At 40.2% G+C, this 19044-nt stretch overlaps 1 protein-coding gene and 1 long non-coding RNA gene across 12 annotated transcripts in view; both read right to left on the bottom strand.

The window, feature by feature from the left end:
- Nrxn3 (neurexin 3) overlaps positions 1–19044 on the bottom strand; it is a 1488381-nt gene that overhangs the window by 547614 nt on the left and 921723 nt on the right. The gene's annotated exons all lie outside the window — the stretch shown is intronic.
- The window catches only part of LOC131924658 (uncharacterized), a 53452-nt gene continuing 35438 nt past the window's right edge, over positions 1031–19044 (bottom strand). The window contains exons 2-4 of the long non-coding RNA XR_009382986.1: positions 12557–12731; positions 3127–3315; positions 1031–1285 (exon numbers count right to left, since the gene is read on the bottom strand). This is a non-coding gene — a long non-coding RNA (uncharacterized LOC131924658). The remainder of the gene's footprint in view (positions 1286–3126; positions 3316–12556; positions 12732–19044) is intronic.

Here is a 19044-nt window from a genome sequence, read left to right as displayed (position 1 = left end):
AGGAAAGGTCTGCAAGAAGAAAATGTTTTGTCTGTTTTGTGTATGTAGGGGCTGCAGGTATACAGGTTTGTATGTGCATGTATGTAGAGCTTAAAAGTTGACGTCTCCTGTTTTCCTTGTTCTCCATTTAGTTATTGAGACATGATTGCTCACTGAACCTGGAGCTGGTGGGTTAGGCTGGACTGTCTGGCCACCAGAAAACCCCAAGGGTCCTCCTGTGTCCCCCTCCTCAACACCTGGATTGCAGGTATGCACTGCCACATCTGGCTTTTTAATGTAGGTATTAGAGATCAAAGTTGTAGCTGGAGTTATCTCCAGTCCCGCCCAGGCTGACAGCCACTCAGACTCCAGGAAAACTTCAGCTACACAAAGTCAGGACTTCCTATTGTACAACAACCACTTTACCTACTCAGCCATTCTCCTAGCCCTCAATTTTCTGTATGTCTAAATCATACACTGACTTAATAAAGAATGGAGTCTATTGTGTAGGATTTCGAGTGGTTTCATATAGTATGCCGGGAAGACACAGTCTCATCCTACCTTAGAAATGAAAATATCTGGATTCTAATCCTTAGGTTGGCAGACATTAGGAAACTCACTTAAACATAACTCATCTAGAACCCCCAGTGTATTTTGTTTTATTTTTGTAAGTTTCTAATAGAAACTGAATCTAAAAAGTTGCCCAGCTTTGGCATAACAATGCTGGCTGTGATACTTCTACCTTCTGTGCATTCACACTCCATCCACCTCTCTTGTCTATCTTAATTCTAAGGAAATTAATACAGATTAAAAACTACTCCCTGAAAATCCTCTAAATCCAAAAGACAATTCACAAGGAGAAGTAGAAGAGGATGGGGGGGGGGGGGCAGAGTGGGTCTTCTCAACTACTGAATTAGCCACGAGAGTGAAACTTTACAAAGGGACTCACTGTGCCTGGTCAATTTACTTTTCCTAAAATGACACCTTACTGCTGAGCAAAGCATGAACAGAGAAAGACGTCAGCCCATCCCAAGCACAAAGGAACAGCCTGTTTTGGATGACACTTTATATTTGTATTCTTGCTGGGTCTATAACAGGACTAAAAAGGACAGAGGCCCAGCTCACTCATTACCAAGCAAACAGCCACAGAGTCATGGTGATGCCTTAAGGGGAAGAACACGATGCACTTTTTTTCTTCTTCTGGAATGAGTCTCTTCTTGAGTTCGTGCTGGAAGCTGGGGGTGGGGGTGTAGCATGGTTGTTGCTTTAGGAGTTACTCAGCAGGTGGTGGTTACTAAATGCAGCACTGGGGAACAATAATAAATAAATAAATACAAACTACGAGAAACTCCTGGCCTTTTCTTCTCAGCCCCCGCTCTCCCAGAAGAGTTAAAGAAAAATTAGGAAGAACAGAAATAGCTGTGCCCCCACCCCACTTACCAAATGTCGAAGAAACTTTTAATTGCTTAGTTTAATATCATGCAAATATGAAAACAGGCAGGGTGAAAGGAAAAACTATAAAATTTAAAGTAATTCATACAGTATTAAGTCTCTTCTTTAACTCACTCCATCTCCTGGACATATATTTGACCAGCACCTACCCATAATAGCTAATTCCAAGATAACTGCATTAGGAATACAGCGTGAAGTTAAGGGAGGTCATAGGGTGGTACCCTAATCCAAAAGGGCTGATAACTTACAAGAAGAGGAAGAGACACCAAGAGCATACATGAACAGGAAAATAAAAGCGATACTAAGATACAGAGCACACAGATGGTCATTTGTAAGCCATGGAGATAGGACACCTCAGGGAAAATAGAATCTGACACCTTGATCTTGGGCACCAAAGCACCAAACCTCTGAGATTATTTCTGTTCTTTGGCCACCTCTGCTTGCATTCTGTACTAACAGCCCCACAAAGCTAGTGGGAAGCTGTGGATGAGAATAATGGCATTTGTGGAAATGGAGACATTCAGATCCAGGAAAGAATCTGGCATTCATCTGTCCCTTGGGTTCTTGGGTCAGAGCTTAAGGAACTGCTACAAAGAAAGCCCTTTTTGCTCCCTCCCCAGGGGTGTCATTTTAATTGAAGTCCATGTGAACCGTGTCTCTTAGAATCCTTTAGTGTATAATTTCCATGGTCAGATCTCACCGCTTGAAAATGGTCTGTGAAACTCCTGTCTAAACTGCCTTCAATTTCATCTGGGAATGTAATTGTTCTGGGGGAAAAAATGCAGAAATGCCTTTAGATTTTAAGAGTCATGTGACTTAAAAACATGTGAGAATCATTGATGACTTCAAAGCACTCATTTTACAGATGAATAAACTCAACCTTATAAAGGGATATTTCCTCTGAATGTGTTAAAAATGCTAACAAAAATAAGATCCAAGTCTCTTGCCTTCTCATAAAAGGCATCAAACAGTGTTTTCATAGGAGCTAAACATTTTACCTGAGATCCCCTTGGGCAAAAGATATCTTTTATCCTTTCAAAGTATATTGATGTGTACAAGAGATTCAAGTTTTAGTGTATTCATTTAGATAGTCAGATAGACAATTTTTCAACTTTTGCCAATATCTAAGCTATGTTATATAGATGTGAAGCCTTAAGGATGGCATGACAACATGGGGATTTTTGTGTAGGTAGAGGACAAAGAATTCCACTGAAGGATGTTTCCTAAGGCTCCAAGTTCCAGCTCCCAAATTGCTATGAATGTTAATATAAAGTCTATAACCTTCCACATGAGGAATGGTCAAGAGGCAAGGTGAAATTCAAGTCCCAGATCCCCAATAAATCCTCTTTGACACAAGCCAAGTCAAAAAGATCAGAAAAAGCATGCATGCTATACTCACAGGTACAACTTCAAGTGTATAAACCCCCCAGCCTTCAGTTTCAAAGAGCTGCATACTGAGCCAGAAGGAATCCTATGGATGGGTTCTAAAAGCTAATCAAGGGCATGGAGGCTCATAGTTTCCCACTTCCTCCCCCCATGTACATACCAGTGCTGATATTGACCAGGAAACATTTGCTTGCTCCAGGAGTCTGTGAATGTCAATAGCCATTTGCCTTCTCTTATGTAGAGAGCTATCTCTCTCTGCTTTGAAGGGCCTCTGTGTGAGCAGCACTTGCTGCCAAGGTAGCCACCTACCTGTCTGCAGGTTTGCTGTCCCTGAATTCATGAAGTGGAAATGGGCATCCAAGTGTTCAATGGAAGCCCCACCCTTTGATAGGTATTTGGAAAGATGGTCTTTCTTCCTCTTCTGTTTTCTTTCTTTTCCTTCTTTCTAGTGCCTCAGAATTCTGAGTTCAGAGAACAGTCCCAAACTCAGCATCCATGCTGTAGGGTTTGACATGCATAGGAAAGGATTTAAGAATTTAGTATTTCACTTGTTCTTTTAAAGGAAGCTGTGGGCACAACAGGCTCAGGAGAGCAGAGGCTTTTGAGTATTTGCCAAAACACAGACCGACCTATATACATTCCTAAAGTCATCTTTACATGGCAGATGAACACTGCAAATCTTCCAACTTCCTCTACCCAATGTTCATTTTTTTTTGTTTGTGCCCAGGATACACTGAGATGTATGTAGCGTAAGCTCCCAAGCATGCTGACCTCCTTTCTCCCACCTCCTCAGCATCATAGAATATAATGGGAACACTTGTGCAAAAGAAGAAAGAATAGAACATAAAGCTAATGACTTCTTGCTCTAAAGTGGCAGACTGTCAAAGCCCTAGGCTGGTCCTTCTTCCACACTAGAATTACAACTTGCCAAAGGGGTTGGTGGTCACCAAAGGACAGAAAAAAAAAAAAAAAACAGTTTAGAAGTTAAATCTCTGCTCCCTTGCCCTCATATTCTCTGCTTTCCAAGCATCCTACCATTCTTCCCATGGCATTCTAGTTCTTTCTGTACCTCTAGGTTTTGATTGTACCACCATCTTTCTAGACAACAATTGCACTGCTAATCATAACCTGTGTTAGTTAATATCCTCAGGCTTGACTTAAACCTTCCCAAATTCACAAAATATCCTGCTCATGTCAGAATAAACTTTCCTTTCATTGTGGTCTTTCTGAAACTAGTATGGCACCAAACAGATGTGTTTCATGAATGCAAATCCACGGATGCACCTGTCTCTTCCTGTCTCTTCTACACATGCTTGATTGTGGAGGTGGCTGTTCACTCATGGTGTTTGATCAGTGTTGCTTATTTTTCTGGCCCATGTAGGCTTAGCTCCTAAATAGAGGGTTGAATCATGTTCTTATTTTCTTCTTTATTAGGTACCAAAGCACTTGCAAATCTCACCTATTCTCTATTTCCCCCATAGTCAACACTCTTATCCTCTTCAAATATGTACATTGCCCTTTTTAACTCCATCTCAGCAATTCAGTCCATCATCTATCTAGACATATTCTTTTCCCCCGAGGCTCCTTCTGAACCTGTCTTCACTCAGAGTGCAAGAACATTGCTGACTGGAAGTTTGAAGGCTAGTAAATATGTGGTTGGGTCTCCTAGACATTTTATCAAGTCTGGAATAGTAATAAATGTGTCCTTGGCATCCTGACTAATATTCCAAATCTTCATTCCTTTAGAAACATTTCTCATGTTGCTAGGTACAGAATCACAGCAGCTCTACACTAGGATATAGAGAACATTCTAGGTTAGTAGGTACTCGGGTTCTGGAAGTAGAACACACCATTTCTCTAGAAAAACCTAACCCAAGCTCAGGAGACTTGTCAAGTAACCCTTTTGAAAACGGAGGCATGCCTGCTCTTCTCTGATGCTGTGGGTGGTAAGTGGGGTGGTGGTATGACTATGATTCCGGGCTTTCTATTTTTGTAATGTGTCAAGGATGCTGAGGAATTCAGCCCCCAAACTGAGAAGTGCAGAATAGCACCAGATCCTAAATCATGCAGAGACAATATACACCTATGTTGTGGGAGGCTGTGGGAGTGGGGTGAGGGATTTGTCAGAAGCACTCCCCAGCACAGACCATGCTGTTTGCTGGCTTAGCCTAGTTTGTGGGCCTTAAGTGGGAGAGAGTCTTCTTTTATGCTCTTCTTTTTAAAATTAGCCTCTTTTAATCTGGACAGGTGGCTTAGTGGGTAAAGAGCTTGCTGTGTAAGCATGAGGAACCAAGTTCAGATCTCTAGCTCCATGTGAAAAAGCCAGGTACAAAGAATGTTTGTAACCCTAGCCCCTGTGTGGCTGATGGAGAAAGACAAATTCCTAGGAATTTGCTAGTAAGCCAGCCTAGCCAAAATAGTGAGTTCCAGATTCAGTGTGAGACCCTCTCTCAAAAAGTAAAGTGGAGAGCAGCAGAGAAGACATTATGTGTATGTGTGGAATCCACATGCCCATGTGCGCTGAGCATACTGCACATGTGCACACATAACATAATACACACACACACACACACACACACACACACACACACACACACACACTAATCTCTTTATCTCAATGTTCTAGTAAGTATGTGCCATTCTTACTACCTAGTAGATTGCTAAGACTTCTCTGTCTTTTATTTTCATTCTTACCACATAGCTTGACCATATAGCTACAGCCTTAGAAGTAGATTATACAGGGAGGAATATTAAATACATTGAAATACAAAGTAAATATATAATTACACTTATGAGAAACATGGCTTATATCTCTTTCAGGTAGTTTTTCTTAACACATTACTGATATTAAACAAGTGTGAATCAGACATAAGTTGATAATACTGAAGAATTGTCAGTGCAAACCATGACCAATATCATTCCACAACTCATATTCATAAGCAGTTCTCCTCTGGTTTAGCTGAGTGAATGGCCTTCTGCACACCATGGGGGTAGGTGGATGGGAGGGAGTGGGAGCTAGTATGAGATTAACTTTCTCATCAAGTTCTCACCTTCCCATGCAATCCACTTGAACACTGGTCAGTGCTTCACCGAGAATACACTAGAATATCAGCCTCAGATTTCATTTTTATTCAATTTTCTGACTCAAAGCTGAAGAAGAAAAGCTAAGTATAAATGTGTGTGTGTGTGTGTGTGTGTGTGTGTGTGTGTGTATAGTGAAAGCATTATTCTACTGATGCTAGAATTACAGGAATGTTCCCTGCAGAGAAAGGTCATAGAAAACACCAGGAAAGCTATAAATACTGGAAACATAAAAAGTTCTCTAGTTGAAACGCAGCAAGTTTTCTGTCTGGGATTGTGCAAAGGAGGATAGAGGAGAAAAAGAACACAGATCTTAGAAGCTCTCTAAAGGAGCTGTAAACCCTCTAAAGGAGCTGTAAACCAAATTTAAAGAAGCCTGCTCCTTTGGACACACAGTATTCCTCATTTAACCTGAACAAAAAAGCAAAGTCCACCCTCTCCCCTGCACTACCAAGGGACAAGGCAATGACAAGTCACCATATAGTGACTACACAGGTTGTGATTCTCTCCTCTCTGGTCACCTCCTATGTCTGTCTGCCAGTATCTCAGCCTGGAATTCTGGGGAAGAACCCATAAAAGGGAAAGCAAAAAAAAAAAAAAAAAAAAAAAAAAAAAAAAAAAAAAAAAAAAAAAGAAATAAAACTGATGGCCACAGAGCCTCTCAAAGTTAGTTTGTAAAAGGGACACATGATCTCACTATGTTTGACATAACTTCACCCATCTCTTTGGTGTTCTCCTCCTCAAAAGGGAGAGGTCTGAGGGTGAGTAACAAGGATTAAACTTCCTTGCCTAGAAGTACGGCCTTGACTTAGTCACATATCACTTCTCCACACACTTTAGAGGCCTACTTATCAAGAAACCCCGGAGATTTGAATTGTGGAAAGACATTAAAGCTGAAGTCATTGAAACTGTAGGAGATCTAACTATTTTTAAAAACATAAGAATGAAAGCATTACGACTATTCTGCAGAAGTTTTCTACACAAGTAAATGAAGGAAAAAAAAAAAACCTAAGAGCTGGTAGGACATTTATTATATTAAAGAATAAGAGATCGATGCTGCAAATTTTGAAAACCATAAGCAGTCATGACCTATCGTTTCCTCCCAGGCCTTGCAAGCTCAGACAGATCAATTTATGGCATTCCGTAAGACGTCCTTCCCCACAGAGACTCAAAACACAGGAGAATTGTCAACTTGTCATAACTCTCTTTCCTGAGTCTGTTTTGATAAGACAGTAGAGAACAGTTTAAAGTTGAACCTGAAAAATTTCGTCCTCCAAGTTCTTGACCTATATGTCAATTGCTCAAGGATAATATGATAATTTTATTAGCACGGTAGGTTACTGATGCTCCTCTTGATTCATGCATTAAAAGAACAATCAAATGTTACTTGTACTGAATTTGATATGATGGCCTTCCTGGATTATTACGTCTTTTTTTCTACCTGTCTAATGTGTCTTATTGCCAAATGCACAGAATCATCGCCACACTCTGCTATAGGTAAAAAATTCTGTGGGGTAGCATCTGCTTCCCAGTATCATATGATCACCTCTCCTTTACACCCATGATCACCACCATCATGGCCATTGTTGCCTCATCACCATCATCATCATCATCATCCCTGCTATCACCACAACCATCACCACCACTACTACCACCACCATCACCAGTACCACAACCACCACTACCACCATCACCACCACCACTACCACTACTGCTACTATCACCAGAGATGGAACAACTGCTGTCCAGAGAAATTCTGGCAGGTGCCTTTTGAAATAGCTGACATCTGGAGGAACGATCTGATACTTGTTACTTACACTCCACTCAGCAGGAACGGAGGTTGGCAGAGAATTTAGCAGAGTCTTATTTTTAAAATATCTCACACTTCCCCCTCGCCCTCCCTACCTTCAGAGAGAGATTTTAGCAATACATTTTGAGGCTCTGCTGCGAGTCAACCACCTTCTTCCCAGACACACAAAGCTTCAAAAACGGGCCAGGAACTTTGATCTAATGCCGAGGTGGGCTACCCAAATTAAATACAAATACTACAGCTGCCAAGATCTCTTCATCTGGGGGATGGACCAATCAGGGAAGCTCAAACGTAAAATCAGACTAAAATTCAAACTAAAATACGTGTGTGTGAGAGGGGGGCTTTAAAACATTGTCTAAGAAGGCGTTTTTTACATCCCTTCTTCCAAAGGCAGGTCATTAGCAGGGGAAGGAAATTGGACTGACTTGACAAAATTAATGGGACTTTTAACTTCAGCCATGACTTGAGACAAAGCCACCTGCTTAGTTTCTGCCAGAATCGGCTGTCCCAATGATCCCCTTTCCTATTGAGCCCAGCTGCTGTGAAATGAGATGAACAGGTCTGATCAGGTTAATGCTGGGCACATAACAGGTCCCTAACCACAGAAGGCTGCTTTTAAAACCTGGCAGTCACTCTTTTGGCCTCAGAGCAAACAAAATGAGGTCTGTGGAGGTGCTAGGGGGAGCTCTGCCATAGGGGATGGCCTTGGTGGTTCAGCACGGAGCTAGCAGAATTGGAGAGTAATGGTTAACAAGAAGATAAATGGTATTTTAGAAAGCAGCAATTCATAACATTCACTAATAACAATAGTAATTATTGTTAGGTGTTAATGATCATAAAAAAGACTCCAACAGTGTGGGGATTTTTACCTTAAAACAATTCATGGTATTTTATATTATCAAATTATAACTGTTCATAATGTTCCTTTAAGTGGACAAATTCCTCTTTCTTATGAGAATGTGTGTTTGTATATTTGTGTGTGTGTGAGAGAGAGAGAGACAGACAGATAGACAGTAAGACAGACAAACAGAGACAGAGAGACAGGGAGCGAGGCAGAGAGAGAGACACAAAGATACAGAGACATAGAGAAGCATGTTAGACCTACATAAAGGAATGGATGTGATGTAAATGGGCACAACAGTCAACCTTCAGCAACCTTTAAAAAAAAAAAAAGATTATCTTCCCCTTCTCCTTTTTCCTTTCTCACAGCTTCTAAACTTCCTGACTCAATATTCAGTCCTAGATTCCCACAGTTTAAAAGTGAAAAGATCTAATAGAATCACTCTGCCTCACAAGTGAAGGAAACCCCAGAAGACAGCACTACTAACTGGTTTCATAGCAAGATGCTTAAAATCCATCTTGTGAAGAAGAAATCATGTTGGTTGTTATCACAGTTGCCACCCCATTGGTCTTCAGCCATTACTCTCACTTTACAGCTATTTCAAAATACTACCCTTACTATATAGCTTATGATGTTGAAGAGTACATCCAAGCATTTGTGGAGATAAACACTGGATGTTAAGTACAATAATTAACATGATATCTCACTTTTTATCAGGTTCAAGCTTTTTTATCTACTTACTGTGAGTTGGTAACTTAGAGTAGCTAAATTATGCCAAGGTTATAAACTGTGAATTCCAAAGACTAGCTATCTCAAGGTTTAAAGGAATTAACTGGCAGGATTGAACCCAATCCCTTTGGCTCTGGATGTCACATTCTTATACTAGATCTAATATTGGCTTTTAATCACTACCTGTAAAATATCAGGCATGTTCAACAATCAGTATATGTATTACTATCACCAGCTAGTATTATTTCTTGATGCTAGGAGGACCTGGCTTATTTAGCAGAAGGTCAGGTTACCTCCCAAATGCTGTGGTAAATTCCTTTCTAGTAATACAGAGAACGGCAGCAGCATGGAACCAGATGGCCTATGGTTTTGTGATTGTTTCTGGGCCAAGAGTTTTGTAAAACTGAAGAAGTCAAGTTGAATTTTAAAAACAGAGTAAAGGAATCAAGGAAAGCATCCAGAAAGAAGAAATAATTTAGTTTTGTCTTCATTTCTTTTCCTGTTGCTTTGATAAAATACTCTGATGAAAGTTAAGTCAAAGGATAAAGGGTTTATTCTAGCTCACAGTAAGGATACAGTTTATCATTGCAGGGAGGTTAAGAAAGTAGGAACTTGAAGCAGTATGGCACAATGCTCCAAAATTAGAAAGGGAGAGCAATGGATACCCATTGCTACTCACTTTCCTTTTTCCATTGATATAGTCTAGGATCCCAACCAGAGAATGGTGCCATCCTCAGTGGGAAGGTCTGTCCATCTCAATTAATACAATCGGGATAAACTTCCACAGGCAAGGTCATGAGTCCATCTCTGGGGTGGTTATAGATTCTCACAAGTTGACAATTAACATTAAACAACATAATTTGCATCATGAAATGGTTGGTTATGAAAAGAAGAAAGCCATTCCTTTACAGTGAAATGGGTCTTTAATCATCTGTCCTCCTGAGGCATCAAGGGAGTGATCTTATTGAGTGAAAACGTATGAATAAAGTGAAAAAAGCAATAACAAAAAGAGGAGAGAGGGGTAATAAGAAAGAGAGAAGAGAAAGAAAAGAAGAGGAAAGGAAAGAAGAGAAAGAGAAAAGGGGAGAAAGAGAAGAGAGAGGAGCAGAGGGGGAAAAAGAGGAACTACCCTTTGAGAGTAGTAGCCATTTTTCCTCTGGGGTACACCTCTGAACCCAAAATATAAGCCAATGTTTTCTCCTCACAGATCTTCTCCATTCATCTGATCTGATGGCAGTCAAGATGGTCTGAAGCCAACATGCTAATGAACTTGGCTTGGAAGAAGAGCCCAACAGAAAGGCAGCTTACTCCTTGGCCTGAGAATATGGTCCTCTGCTATTTAGCACAAAACACATGAGTACTGTATTTACATCATTTCTACATTTCCCCACCCCCATCCAAGTTTCCCAACCCTGCCCCCATTCCCTCTCATAGTCACGACACTCTAAGTTCACTTTGTGTTGCTTGTATATGTTTAGGATTGAGAACTTGGGACTGGATAACCTATATCAGGGGGCCTATCCATGGACAAAACTGATTCTCTATCTCTCAGCAGTCACATATTTCCTATAGCTCTTTGTCTTGTAATGGGGCCTTGGAGCACTTGATCCAACCATATTAGAATGTTGGCTGGTGTTATTATTATTCAGGTATTGTTTGGGCCACCATATTATCTAGATTTCATGGGTGCAGCTTCCCAGTCATGTCTAGAAGTCATTATCTCACTGGTTTAGCACACTTTAAATGAGCAAATCTTGGCAAGAAGAAAACAAAGAAGCATGCTTAAGGTTTTACGTTTCTTCTTAGATATGCAAAGCAGAATAAGACAATAAATTGTTTTCGATGTCTACAGTTGTTTCTGGAAGCCACCAAAGAGCTTCATTAAGTAACAGTCTTCACAAATGAGCTGATTTCCCCCATTACTTGAGACTGATTGCTCTTTTTCTTTCCTTCACAGATAACAGATGGCTAGAAATGCATTTCTGCCACACAATACTTAGGATCAACTGGGATTAACACAATATTCTCACTGCATCGCTGCCCACTGTGGGTTTTATTGACTATGGACTAAAACACCAGGAGACATTTTACTAATCTCCAAAAACAATGGACATTGAAAAGGGGTCTTTGGTTTGTATCCAGGATGTCATAGGGACACATATGCTTCTTAGACCTTCCATCTCTCCTGCCTATAGGAAGATGGATGTTCACAGAGGGGGAAACAGAAAAAGATAAGCAAGTTTATTCCAGCATTATTCTCATATCTTTTCCTGCTGATCAAATAAGAGCTAGTCTATGAGTCAATAGACCAATGGAGTCACTTAAAGAAAACCCCTAACTACCTCTAATTTTTGAGCAGTCATACAGATGATCAACAAAAAGTCTCCTCTTGGCTTGGAGACCTTCATTTTAGGTTATTTTCTATAAGGAGTTCCTGAGTGGAAAAAGTATTTCTCATAGCTATCAGATTCCCAGTCTCATTTTCTAAAGTCACAGATGTCCCCACCCTTGGAAGCTCTTACTCCATCCTGCATGGAGCAGCCACATCTAGACCACTGCTTTCTAGACAATGCAAGTCCCTCTGTGGACAGTAGAGAAGCACCTTCCTTTGTCACATAGAAGTCTTTCCAGGAGCCTTTCCCATAGAAACGCAGTAAGGTACTGAATGACAGGTTGCTTTCCTCAGCAAACAACCTCTTCCCCAAGCATACAAACAATGTAAAGAAAGATCCAGGGGTATTCAGAACCAGATCAAACAGGTTTTGGAACCATGTTCCTTTTTCTTCAACATCACATCCTGCTAATTACACTAACCAATGGTCCAGGCTATGTTTTTATACATGGTAAGTTTCAAGGGATCTTATCTTCTCTCTTTCTTGTGTAACCTCCCTGACACCTTGAGGTCTTTACATCAATCTCAGTGTCCAAACTGCATGGGAACCATGTCAATCAATGGATGTGGCTGGTCAACTCTTTGCATGTGTCCTGAATATTTCTTTCAAAGTTAACAAGGTTTCCAAATGGTGGATGGTCTTAGAGGACTGAGGAAAATTATGTTCCAACTCCATGTGTAAGGACAATCTCACTACAGCTATCAGCAGCCCCAACACATCTACTGCTTTTGCCATTTCATCAGAGGTCATTCATTTCTTTGAATGAATGCTACTTTTCCTTTCTGTCTGATATCCTCTAAACTCATTCTGAGGTCTAAAATAGTTCTTAATGTGCTATCATTGACTACCCATTTCCTCACCCCCCACTCTAATACATATACATACCCTGTTTCCAATCACCTTAAGGGCCAATTTCCAAACTAATGTTGAAGAAACCAAATGTACAAAAGGAGGGTCTACTGCTGCTTTCTTAGTTGGCATGATAGCAAGAAACAAGATGTTAACCACAAGGTCTGATAGAAATCAGAGGGAACTCTCCTCTTTTTCTGTATAAATATCCCTGGTAATTAAAAAAGGAAATAAGAAGAGTTAGGGCTAAAACCAAATGAAAAATAAATAGATTCCAGTTTTGAGCCTGAAAAGTCTGAAAGCTTTCCTCCTGAGGAAGACCCCCTATTAAGATCTTTAGAGATAAGCTGCATCTGATTAGTAGTCAGTACTGGTATGCCAATCACCTTGATATTCAGATGTACCTCATTTGGGAAGATGGGGTACAGGCATGTAATTTACATTTTCTAATGGACAAGCACTTTTGGTCAATATAATAGGATATATAAATAATCCTTGTTTTGATACAAGGAATCTGCTAACTAGAGTCATGAATTGTACATACTGATAGACAGGAAGAATATGAAGATATTGGCGCTGTTATCCTAATGATTTCTCACCAAAGTTTTCTTTAGTTTCTCTTCCATTATTCATCATGTAAAATGCATTCTTTTTAGGACTTTATCTTTGGTGACATTGTTCAGCAATTTCTGTCTTGATCACCCCATAGGACCCATTCTATGGAATGAGCTACTCCTTCTAACTATAGGAACCCAAGGTCTGCTTGTCTAATCTCCTTCAGTATTCTGACCTACAACCACATGCTGGACTTCAGGAATAAAGACAAGGAAAACTCAGCATTTTTTAAAATTATTATTTCTTGCCATTAGTTTTACCTCCAAACAGGTGTGCACGATCTAACCCTTTGCTAATGACATTACATCATTTTCGCAGGCTCATAACACTAAAGCCTTTCCCTAGCAGGCTGCTCTCCCCTACTTACTAAACTGTAGCATTGGGTACATTGATGACGTCACTTGGTGCTGGGCTTCTTTCTGTTCAGTCTCCAAGTATTTCTTTGCTTTCGTGAATACAACAGGACACTGATACAATTCTTAGTTACTGACCTGTTTTGTTTTTGTTTTTGTTTTTTGTTTTTCGTTTTTTGTTTTTTTATGGACAATACCTATTACTATTTTCCCAGAGAATTTTCACTAATGCCCAACTCCTATTATTTCAGTCTTTTGCAGAAAATCCTCCAGTGGTCACTCACCACAAGCACGCAGGAAATTTGAACTCTGCTTTATGGTCTTCTAAGTCCTCTGCTTCACCCCCTATTACATCAACTATAGACTTTACTTTTGCTCTTGGACATGCACTGCAGGTATGAAGAAATGAAGAAATCATGATTTCCAGTAACACACCATCCATATAATTTTCCCATCTTCTTTTTTTGTATGTATTACCAGAAAGTGTATCAAGTGCCCAGTGAGTGTCCAGGATAAAATGGCTCTTTCCCTTAATGCATTAAGTCTGCTATATATACAAACTGGTTGAGGAATCTCCTAAGGAATTTCCAGAGGCTACCACCTGCACACATTCTTCTATCAGGATTCCTAATAGATATTTCACTTTTCTGAATACTTCTGTAACACAGCCTCAGTAATAGAATACCACGTGGAGTGTGGTAGGTATAATGCATCTGTATTACAATGTGAGGTGCTTGAAGGCTCAGTCTATCTGGATGTCTTATTTAGAGGTCCAAACACAATAACAGACAATTTGGCCACCATTAGATCGATCGTGGAGACCATAGAAAGTTCACAGTGGGAGTGGTTTCTAAGTGTTTGAGGCTATCACAAACAGCAAATGATAGGATGAGTGGGAAGTAGTGAAATGTGAATTAGTATTTTTCACAAGACACTTTCTCTCTCTCTCTCTCTCTCTCTCTCTCTCTCTCTCTCTCTCTCTCTAACACATACACACACACACACATACACACACACACACACACACACACACACACACAAAACACACACATGCACCTGCACACAAGCACACACAAAACTTAAGGTATTATATAACATAAGAGTATCACAGCTAGAAATTTTTCTAGACTTTTGAAATTTCCGAGATAAGAGACTGAAAGAACAACACAAATGCAAATTTACAAATGAGAAAAGATGATTTCTCTAAATAAGACATTATAAATATATTATCTAAAATGTGAATATTATATATGTGTATCTATGCATAATGTGAAAAGGGGGCAGATAATAGGTTTAATGGAAATAAAAGAATAAGGCTACCGCCTAAACTTTGTCTGTTTCCGTTTTAAAATTAGAAACTGGGAAAAGTAGACAGGAAAAATATTTCTTTTGAAAATAGGAAAAAAAAACCCTAAGTGATAATTTTCTGCTGGGGAACTAGGTGTGGGGAAACTTGTTGGCCTCTCTTCACAGGAAAGAGTTGCTGCGGAATGTTCCGCAAATGGAAGAGTCCGCTATGTGTTAGGAAAGTGGGGTCGTGAAGTGCAGACACACACAGATTGTTCTATTCCTGCCTGCTATGATGGCAATTGAGGGTTCATTAACTCTTCTTCACCCCTTCTTTGAGTACCTCTCAAAGCAGGAGAGACCGAACCTAGAAGAGTTTTCCTTTGCGTCATGTATCTTCCATGTAGGGTAAAGATATTTTGGTGACAGGGACTGAGAAAAAATAATGAGTGGAAAGGTAGAAGGCCAAGAAAAGAGGTGTGATTATAATTACTATTATTTTGTGTGTATGTGTGGTGGATGCACGTGCATGTGTGTGTGTGTGTGTGTGTGTGCTTGCATGTGTGCATAGAGGCCAGAGACTGACATTGGATGACTTCTTCTGTTGCTATCCAGATTATTAACTGAAATAGGGTCTCTCAACTGAATCTGGAATTTGGTATGTCTGCCAGATTGGCTAGCCAGCCAAGCCCCAGAATCCAACTGTCTCTACCTCCCTCCAGCTCCTCGGTGTCTGTAGACACACACCACTGTAGCCCTTTCTGTGAGTCCTGAGGTACAAACTCAGATCCTCAGGGTTGAACAGCAAATACTCTACCCATTGATCCACACCCCCACCCTGACCAGAAAGGAGGTATTATAATTATTATAATAAGGCACTCTCCCGTTCCTTTTACAGCATGATTTACAATCTAGAATGTCTCCACAATTGAAGCAGGAAGTTGAAACTCTTGGAGCAAGCCGAGTTCAAGAATTCTGGTGTTCTAGATGTTGTGCTTAGTTTTTATGGGAAGAACTTGCCAGTGCCTTCCACATTGGTGGTAGGATAGGTAATAAAGGGACTGCAGCTACCCAAGAAATGTCTAAAACATTCACTTCTGATCTACTCTAGCAAATTCTTGATGCACAGAAATATGGAGCTGGGCTTGCAATAGCTTCAGGTAGGCCAAGAACAGCTAATTGTTTTCATTTTTAGGGGAGTGATACAATTTTTTAAATGTCTCATTTTTTTCTCCCAACTATGTTGCAAAGAGCATTATACTCATCCACAAGCCCATTGCAATCTGCTTTATAAAAACTTCTATCATCTGACTTGAGAAGAGCATTAACTACGTCCTTTACTTTCTAAGACCTCTCTTTTCAATACCTTACACGGAAAGAAAACCATGATGTCAGGGAAGCCAGAAGGACATGTATCAAGAAAAACTGTGCTTGAAGATGGCAAGAGAAGATGACGGTCCTTATTAGCTTGGGATGAGGCTGCATTGACTTGTGTGTGTATTTGTGGAAGGGATATTCCAAGCCTTTGGTGCTGCTTAGCTTCTGTCAGCTTTATCTAAACTACACCCACCTGGGAAGAGGGTACCTCAGTTGAGGAATGACCTCTATCAGATTGGCCTATGGGCATATCTACAAGGCTTTCTTTTGAGTGCTAATTGGCAGAGAAAGGTTTATCCCACTGTGGCAGTGTCACCCCTAGGCAGGAGTCAGGGGTTATATAGCGAACCTAGCAGAAAACAAGCCAGTGTGTAGTATTCCTTTGAGATCTTGGCCTCAGTTCCTGCCTTGGAGCTGCAATGCTGGACTACAATCTGTAAATTGAAAGAAATCCTTTCTTTCCTGAGTTGCTTTGGATTCATGATTTCCTACAGGAGCAAGATACCAAACTAGGACACCTATCCAATGCATCAAAGTCTGTGCTAAGGAGACATTACCACCATTTGTACCACGTCCCACTTGGGACATTTTATTTGACCTCTTGAATGAGCCAGGAATGAATAAAGAAAACATGCAGAAAATTCTGGAACTAGGAATCAGCCGATCAAGCTCAATTCAAAAGCTTAGCTTTGTAGGCCAAAACCATCCCTGGCTAGGCCAAATTGTTTTGGCTAAACAAGAATGGAAGTAATTCAATTTCCCTTGAAATATTGGCTGTTTTATTCTAGCCATGGGAATATGCAACTCTATGAAAAGTTTCCCTTAGGATATCAATTTTACCTATGAGGGGGAAGACTTGTGAAAAAATATACTAATATTAATTGATTATAGTGCTTGAATTTTTTTAAAACTGTGTTCTTCATGTGGTTTTATTGAAATGCTTTCTGTAGTCAGGGTGTCTTTCTAATGGCAACACAGCTTCCTGCATCTAAAGATCTGAACTCTGATCCGCTCCTTGTGCTAATTTACTGGGTGTCCTACCCTAACCCTCTACAATACACCCACAAACCACCACCCTTCCTCTTCCCTTCCATTTCTCCTCCCTTTATAGTTTCAAACTAATTAGTATGTGCTTTGGGTAACAGCATTGTTAAAAGACAAAACTTGGAATTCTAGCCTCTATGCAAATGAAACATGGAAAAGGTGCAATGAACAAAGGCCAATGAGAGGACCGATTTCCAAAGAGATGTGTGTGCTAGGCATGCATACAACAGAAACAAAACTTAAGTCACCAGAAGCAATAAGATTATTAGATTTAATTTATTAGGAATTTCTGTTGGATACTCTGGATGGCATTAATCGTCTTATTTAGTTATCAAAACTGAGTTAAGTTGTAGATGTTACTAGTTGCTATTTACTGATGAGAAAACTGTGGGCATTTGGACCTAACATACAAAGGAACTCCTTCATTTCCTCTCTCTCTCTCTCTCTCTCTCTCTCTCTCTCTCTCCCCTTCTAGCTCTTTTCATCTTTCTCTTTATCCTCTTATTCCTCCTGCTCCCCCTTTTCTGGCCACTGTTACCTCCTTCCCCTCTTCCTCTTCCTCCTCCTTTTCATCCCTCCTTCATAATGTCTTCCCCATCCTAATCACTTCCCCCTGTCCCTGTGGAGTCAATAAATGAGCGGAAGTATACCAAGCATGCCCCATATTCTATGGAAGCATTATAACAAAAAAAGGGTCTGTTACCTTGAGGGCAGGTCAGGGAAAGATTTTCAGAGTAGATAGTATTTGAATTAAAATATCAAAGATGTTCAGGCCCAACACACACACACACACACACACACACACACACACACACACACACACGCACACACACTTTCTAGGATTTGTTAAGAATACTTCATGATGGGCATCATTAACCTTACCTTTACATGAAGAACAAAGCTTTGTAGGTTTAAATAGCAAACTGGCTCTGGGCCAAGGAGCTAGGAAGCTAGAGACTTGAGACTGGGACATAAATGTCCTAATTCAAAAGATCTTTCTGTCTCTGTACTGAGGGCCTTTAGACCCAATGGTTGAAACCTCTAATTCTTCAGTGGAAGCAGAATGAAACCCAGAACAGATCCTAGCTTCTCGTTAGTCCTTGTTCCCTGGAGTATATGTTTGTCCTAAGAGAGTTAAAAAATACATACAAATGAGCAAAAATCATTGTCAATTTGTCAATACTTCTAGTATGTGCTTACATCTTCTCAAATAACTAGAATAATTACACAAAAGACAGGACAAAGAAAGACACTGATGTAGAGTGTGTTTGCAGGAAGGTCTTCCTAATGAGCCCTCTGCCCATATATTTTGTTGCTTGTAAAGGAAGGGTGTGAATGAACACTGCCAGTGTGGATCTGCTAAGAACTACTTGCTCCCATCAATTACATTGAATTTTCTGACAAACCTCTACTGCTCGTGGGAAATTTCTTGACAGGATGCTAATAAATCTACCTAACCTTGTCACCTTTCCCAACATGCCAAATTTGCAACATTCAAGATAAATAACATTCATGCATTATGAGGTTGAACTTGGCTTCTCAAAATTTCCATAAGGCTCTGGCAGGTTAATGAGAGAACTCTTTTATTGCTTTGTTTCTACAGAGTATGAAAGAAAAGACTCATCTTTGGAAAAGCAGCAAATAGGCAGCCAATGAGTGTTGCTGCTGGATCTATGTGAGATTTCAGAGATCCTGAGAATCAGGGAGGATCTGATCACCACTCAACGATCCAGCACCATGTTGGAGACATATGCAGACTACATAGGCTAGATAGGCTCAGGAATACTAACGCCCAACCTTGGGACTTCCCTGCCTAGATTAAAGCTGTTATTTGCAGGTGTGATTTCT

This window comes from Peromyscus eremicus, chromosome 14 (assembly GCF_949786415.1).
Source record: "Peromyscus eremicus chromosome 14, PerEre_H2_v1, whole genome shotgun sequence".
Taxonomy (NCBI): Eukaryota; Metazoa; Chordata; class Mammalia; order Rodentia; family Cricetidae; genus Peromyscus; species Peromyscus eremicus.
This window is presented reverse-complemented; position numbering and strand designations above follow the sequence as displayed.